This window comes from Miscanthus floridulus, chromosome 16 (assembly GCF_019320115.1).
Source record: "Miscanthus floridulus cultivar M001 chromosome 16, ASM1932011v1, whole genome shotgun sequence".
Taxonomy (NCBI): domain Eukaryota; kingdom Viridiplantae; phylum Streptophyta; class Magnoliopsida; order Poales; family Poaceae; genus Miscanthus; species Miscanthus floridulus.
Window position 1 is genome coordinate 10,979,467 of NC_089595.1, and position 6,749 is coordinate 10,986,215.

At 50.1% G+C, this 6,749-nt stretch overlaps 1 pseudogene; it reads left to right on the forward strand.

The window, feature by feature from the left end:
• The first annotated feature begins 405 nt into the window (after positions 1–405).
• LOC136514446 (uncharacterized) lies at positions 406–1,861 on the forward strand (annotated as a pseudogene).
• The last annotated feature ends 4,888 nt before the right edge of the window (positions 1,862–6,749 follow it).

Sequence of the window (6,749 nt, forward strand, 5' to 3'; positions counted from 1 at the left end):
GGGAGAATAACAATACTTCTTATTATAACCATTTGATATTTGTGTAGTTAAGTAGATTTAAAATCAATACCATAAAGAGTACTTCTTTCTTAATATGAAGGAGGCTTCACATTTTTGGCCTGACAGTACTTCTTTCTTTATGAAGGAGACCAAACATTTCACATTTTTGGCCTGAATGGATCCGTACATACAGAAACATGAAAAGTGATTTGAGTGAAAATGAAGGAAGGAAGCATTCTCCAGTGGGCAGTGGTAGGCCCCAAAGGACATTTTCACTCTTGCCACCTAGCTAGGCTAAGCCCAAACACACACACACACACACACACACACACACAAACTCTTCAAAATTGATTTGCCATCTGTCAGGCCAATCTCCATCTCCATCCCCCGGGTGCAGGCAGCAAGTGTCCCTGTTCCCACTCCCCACTTCCCACCGGCGGTTTCCCTCCAGAAAAAAAGAAAGTATCCTTCCACGCCACCACTCGTGTTAATTCCTGGGAAGCATCCATTCTTGACCACTCTAGGTATCATCGCTGCGCGTCCTACTACTATATAGATCCCTGATCCAAACTCACTCCTCGCCTATGAGCAGAGGTGTCTCCATGGACGCGATCAGCCCTGACGACTGGGAGCTCCTCCTGCCTGACCACGAGAGCTCCTTCTTCATGGACGCGGAGTACAGCAATGGCAGCCATGGTGTTGTTGTCGGCGGTAAGGACCAGCTCTTGCTCGGGGCCGAGCTGGTCGTGATCGACATGGACCACTTCGGCCCCACGTCGTCTCACCCTCCTCCCTATGACTACTGCATCCTAGATGAGGAAGCCAATAAGAAGCCACTCCTGCTGCTACCATCAGAAGATGCCTATGGAGGTGATCCGATCGCCGACTACAAGGACATTGATGTCGTGGCGGTCGAACCAGAGCGGGAGGAGCTCGTGAGCGAGGTGACCGAGATGCTGGTCTACAACTACGAAGCGGAAGAGCAGGAGGAGACGATCAAGTCCGTCAAAGAGGCTCATCAGGACGACGACGATCGACGTGCTGGTTGAAGCTGCTGCACCTGATGCTGATGGCGTCAGTCAGTGTGCTCGGGAGGAAGAAGAGGAACAAGGCGTCAGCAAGACTGGTTCCGGCATGGGGAACCTGAGAGTGCACGGTGTCCGGGCGCTCTGCTCGTTCGGGGTTGCAGCTGCCACTTTCTGCATCTTGCTTCTTGGTGGTGGGAGCAAGCAGCAGCAGCAACCGCACAAGAGGCAGATGTATGCTGGCGATGAGGTTCGTTGCTCTTCCCTGATGTGATTGCCTTCTAGGAATCCAGCAGCTTAACTTAATATATCTTGGACATTCCCACGGACATGTTCTTAGATTAAGATATTGCTTACTTAACTTGACACATGTTCTTGGATTATCCCTTGCTGCATAAATATTGAATAGAATCTTTGGATTTAGACTGGATTTATTACCGAACGGAATCTTGAGGGAATTCTGACTGACAGAGTTTTGGTTGTTTGATGTGCTGCAGAGGATTCAGCAGGTTGTGATTGTGCAGCAGGCCTCCTCCAGGCTGAACCAGACCATGTCGTCGGTGATGGGAGGCGCATCATCTGCACGGGCAAGCATCATATCGTTCGGCGGGTACTACCAGGGGTTTTGATCCGCCAAAACCTAGAATTTCACGCATGATTATTAGATAGAATCTAGTATTCTTTGTAGATTGTTTATATTGGTCAGGGCCCAGCTTCCAGTAACTGTACTATATAGTACCATTCTGTACTCTCTAGCTACTAGATGTGTATTATATATAGTATCCTGTATAGATCAAGAAAATGTCATTTGAATATATATAAACAGATATATATCAGATGCAAATTTTCATTGGAGGGCTTGGGGGGTTTTGTCAGTGCGTAACCGAGAGCGTTCATCACTGGAATATCTGAATCTGCTCGCCACGATAGACTGTTGGTTTGTCGGTTATTAGCACACCTCACGGCACCGATAGACAGTGATCCTCTTCACATCGCTCGATCCAATTTTCCAAGAAACTCCGGTCGAAAAATCTGAGAAAGACGGCATGGTATCGTCAAAGGGCTGCTCAGAATCGGCTTTGATGTGGCCGGCATTCAAGGGCGACACGTCAATCCATCAAAAAGAAAAATAGGAGTAGTAAAAATAAAAATTAAAAAGAAAATCTTGCATCCACGTGCCCTGCCCTGCCCCACCAGATGATAAGTAAGGAGGAGAAAGGCAAGCTTGCCCAAGCCATCTTGAAACAGTGCTCCGCGACAGCAACGACTGGGACCCGTCAAGTGAGTTTGTTTGGAACCAGCAAATCTGAAAATGGGAATTACAGTCATTTCACTTCCACCGCCGTGCAACTTGAGGTCTTGTCCATGGGCTCACTGTGGGCTACTTGTCCGGTTCAATTGAAGGGCCATCTTCCAATACGGCCCATCCGCGAAGCCCCAATTGTCGTTCTGAACCTTCCTTCTTCTGGTATCACCAGCGTGCCTGCGTACTTCCTTGCCATCGCCAGCACCAGGACCCCAGCCCGAGGAATGCAAAGTGATCAGATACTGCAGCGTACTACTGTATGTACCGGCGAGTGATGAGTGAGGTCTGAGGTGACAGACTGGTAATGGCGGAGCATGCAGTACTAGCAGGCATCCCAGCCCAGCCGGCTGGTTCCCGCCCGGTTACGTTTCCCGCTCCCCTTGAGGTCCTGGCGCTGATGGCGGGGCGGCTCAACTCAACTCAACGAACTGACAGCTAGCGCTGCTCCTTCGATGCCTGCCAATGCATCAAATTAAAGCCGATCCCGAGCAGCTGCCGTCTGTTGTGCGAGCCATGAATGCTGAGTGTCGCGTGAAGATCGTCACAAAACCGTTGAGACGACAGATGCGCCCAGGTTTCCGTGCGTTCGGATCGGATCACACACAGTGTCAGTGACCACGAGACCTCCTCCTCCTGGTTCCTGCTGTCCTGAAGCAGCTCTATCTATCGGCTAGGTCTCCAGCGCAGCCGATGCGCCTGCGGGCCGGCCCTGTCATTGGTGGTTCGTGCGGCCCACCGCGCACGCAGAGCCCACTGCCACGGTCGGAGTCGGAGGGTCCAGGAATCCCCCGGGCCGTCGCTCGAGTCCGCGGGGAGCAAGACAAATCCAGGCGCGAGGCGTGCGCCTCCGGGAAAAGGCAGCGTTGCCGGTCGTCCGGTTGGTCGTTGAACGCCGCAGCCAGCCATGGCGCCCCCCCACGTGTGCCTGTCCGATCATCCGTCGTCCGCGCGTAGCCCCGCCGGCCCGTCGCTGGCCCCTTCCCATTCGAGATTCGACGACGACCGGCTGATGCTAACTTTGCCTAAACCACCACACGTGTGTTCGTCGCCATCACGGATGGCTCGGAGATCGATCGACGGGAAAGCAGCTGCGTCGTCTAACGACGGATGCATGGGATGATTACTCGTTCGGGCCCCGCTCGACTACGATCAACGAATTCAGTTGTTGTACGTGTTGGTCCATCGCATCAAGCCATGAAGAAGTCGCCTGTGCTCGGTTTAGTTTTTACAACTGCAATTTCGACTAGGCCGGGAACAAAATGTTTCCTCCTCGTCGGCCATGTGTTCGACTGCCCGTTTACAATACCTTAAATTGAATTGTGTTTATTAGAAAGAAGAAATCTGTAGGAAAACGTAGCATGACAGCTCGGACACAAATCCAAGAGCATCCCACTAACTAATACTCCCTCCGTGTACTCATAAAACATATCGTTTTGGACAAGGTTTGGGTCAAATATTAGGAATAAATCATCAATAACTTTTAAGTTGTTGAGTTTGCAAATGTGAAAATTATATGAATAGATTGTCTTGAAAAATGCTTTCATAAAAGTATACATATATCACTTTTCTATAAATATTTTTATAAAAATAAAAGGTCAAAGTTGTGTTTTGGAGACCGTGTTATTGTCCTAAACGATATTTATACGAGTACGAAGGGAGTAGTAAAAAAAATGACAGTCGGTCATGTGTCATCATTGCCAGCTTGCATTGCCACACAAGCGATCAGCAACTCCGACTTCCTACGACAAACATCAGCCCAACCCACCCAGACGTCGCCGCCTACACACAGCAAACACAAATACATCTAGGAAGATGTCGTCATTGCTATGCAATAAGCATTGTCGAACCTCACAAAAGAGCAAATATCCAGATTCACCTCTTGTAAGCTCAAACCAAGAATGGCAACAACACGCAACAACATAAGGATTGATGCTAAGGAAGCGTAGCCTCGTCGAAAAACCTAGGCTTTGTAGATGAGGGTCTCAAAACACTCCATATGAGATAAGCACCGCCAAGGTGACAAGGGAATTCTAAGGTGATGCTGAGGTCGCATGCCACCATCGCCTGCCCAGGCTTACCCCCATGCGAAACCCATGAATGTCGTTGGCTCTGATAGTTGTCGGCTAAGGCTTTGGCCAAGTGTCACCGACCTTAGAACCCTCACACCACATGGTAGCAACAATCCCGTGAGCAGCACCGCCGCGCTAGCTATCCCACTGGCCATGATGCCCAACCATTGGAGCCACTCGTTCAAATCTCACACAGTGCAAATTTGACGACGCTTGCCGCTCGAGCCACGTGAACCTAGAACTTGGGGGTGTAACAAAACTAGAGGTCGACACATAGCAAGGAACAAGGGAACATGCCCCAGACCACAGGTGAACCGTGCCCTGCCACCATGCTCCTACGTCTAGCCATCGCCACACTCTTTTGTCTACCGCCAAGACTCTAGCATCACTGCTGAGCCCGAGCAGCCTGCTGCACACAACCTCCAACGCTGCAAGCAGATGACAATTATCCACAAGTCCAGGGCGAGGGGTCATTGAATTTGCATACCCTGGGCCGAGGCGCTCCAACTAGTCGCCACCACCTAAATTGAGCCATGAAAGGCGAATGGGGGGGGGGGGGGGGCAAGTGAAGGAGAAGAAGATTAGCGCCCCACCATCGTCATTCTTGTGTCTGCACAGATTGTCAGAAGGCGTGGTGGTGCCAAACTAAAGTGTTGCCCGAGTCCCCCATGAGGGAAGACGCGGGGAAGGCGGGAAGCACATGTAAAATGTTGGTAGGAAGTCCATCACATCTTTTTTTTTACCGTAGCCAAAAAGTGGAAATCATGCAATGAGGCTATTCGGCTATGCTTTTTTTTAGCTGATAAGCCGATTAATGTTGTTTTATTGTGAGAGGAAAACATTGTACCATGACTGATAAGATCAAGAGAACATGAGGGGGCAAAAGAGTCAAAATCCCCTCTTTATTTTGCATTCATGATGTATGCATGCGTGCGTTTGTTATGATGGTATCAGCATGGAGATTTGGGATCGGTTACATGCATGTACGAGGATTTGGTCACCTAGTCGATGGGTATCACCAGCAGGCTATCAGCAGGACACGGAGCAGGCACTGAATCCTGATCGGGAGGCTCCTCTACGGGCGCAACGCGGCACGCGATTGATGAGCTTGTAGGATCTGCGTGTGTATGTATACGAGTCTACGAGAGCCGATCGAATCCGGCCGGGCTAGCTGCTTGCGTCGAGGCTGCACAGGCGGGAAACAATCTTCGTCGATCTCCCAATTACTGTACTAATCATCACGTACATTGCTGTTGGACGCGACCGGAGAGGCTTGCATTGCATGCGCACGGCCTCATCCATGGCGACTGACGAAACGAGGCATGGAAAGCGTGCACGCGCGCAGACCGAGGTGACGGTGACGCGACGGTGGTATGACGAGGTCCTCGGCCGGGGAAAGCCGAGACCGGCAGGCCGGCTAGCTGACCAAGCAAGCATTCAAGCAACGACGACGACGACGACGACAGCGCAAGCATTCAAAGCATTCTTCTATGATTCCAAGGATCCATGATGATCCTTGGAGATATCATATTTCCATGGATCCCACTCTTTGGTTTCCTACATCTGGCGCCCCCTCCCTCCTACAGGCTCATATTGTACAGCGCTAATACGTACTGGAAGTGCACCGTCAGTGATCATAACAAAGCCATCATTAACGGGCCTGACACTTTTTATCCCGGACTGATAGATAGGCTTTTTCCTGTAAAGCCGGCCCTTTGCCTTTTCCTGCGATCATTGCCACCAAACTGGGAGCAAGTAAGGGCCTGTTTGTAGGGATCCTGTAGCTCCAGCTCCCACTGCGTACTGTAGCGCTACTGTTCGCCGAAGCTAAATTTTTCTCTCTTCCCTTTCCCTCTCGCAGAGCCGATTGCAGCAGGTGAAGCTAAAAATTTTACGCCTTGTTTAGTTGCTCCCAACTCCCAACTTTGGCACTATGCAAAATGAAGATTTCCCGTCACATCAAACTTGTGCTACATGCATGGAGTACTAAATGTAGACGAAATCAAAAACTAATTGCACAGTTAGGTTATACTTTGCGAGACGAACGTTTTGAACCTAATTAGTCAACGATTGGACAATTATTACCAAATACAAACGAATGCCACAGTGCGCTACAGTGTCGCACAGTGAATCCGGCGGCGCTGAATTCGGTCAACTAAACACAGCCTTAGCTCCACCAGCTCCTTGTGCGTCGGTGAGACAGAGGTAGATGAAAGAGAAAAATAGATTCTAAGTGTTGTGTCAGCTGGAGCCGGATCCAGGAGGATCCTTGCCAAAGAGGCCATAAATCTCTTCAAACAGAATGTCGTCGTCCCCACCAGACGACAATTAAAAAAAACACAATTGATC